The following is an 830-nucleotide window of genomic DNA, read 5'->3' as shown; positions in this document are numbered from 1 at the left end:
GTAGACTTAATTGGAAGCTCCTATATTATGCCAAAGATACATGAACGAAAATAAAAACTTAGGCCCATCAATTTGGAAGTGGAGAATCCAAATAAATGCTCCAGGTGAGACTTGAGAGTGTTTTGGTCAACACTTTGTCACTTCATGACCAAAAACAAAAAAACCAAACCACTTTGTCCATTGGTTTGTATATGAAATTATGAACAAATTATATAATATGCACACATATAAATTACTCACCAAAATCAGTTATCGGTATAAAATATATGTTAGAATATAAATATACATTAAAAATAAATTAAATTATGCATATATTTATATACAGATATATTAATGACTGATTTTGATGTATAAATAACATTTTTGTTATACATATACACCATCGGTCTATTTTACAAACTGTTGTAAAGAATCTATGATTTTAGTATGTGTATTGACCTGAAAAATAAAGGAAAAAGGTTCAGTCTTCTGCTAGTTATTTCTAACTTGGTTCATGGAGAGAGGTATATTAGTTTATCAGATAAATGAAACTGGGATAATTTATTAAAGAAATTCATCTATTTTAATAACCACAAGTTTTAAGCTAAGATTAATCTGTGTTTAGTTAGGAATTTCTCAACCAAAACTGAAACTTGCAAAAGTTAAAAAGTAAAATTCTACCTTGCATGCCACCCCAAAAGGGAGACATCAATACCTGATAAAATTGATATTTTCCAATAGCTAGAACATCACTTCAAGGCAAGCAAAGTATCAGATACCAAGTTATTAACACAAGGTAATAACTCTTTCAAGCACACTATTAATATTATTACTTGATTTGGCCCTAAAAA

Source organism: Arachis ipaensis, chromosome B09 (assembly GCF_000816755.2).
Source record: "Arachis ipaensis cultivar K30076 chromosome B09, Araip1.1, whole genome shotgun sequence".
NCBI lineage: Eukaryota > Viridiplantae > Streptophyta > Magnoliopsida > Fabales > Fabaceae > Arachis > Arachis ipaensis.
Note: the sequence above shows the minus strand (reverse complement) of the source record.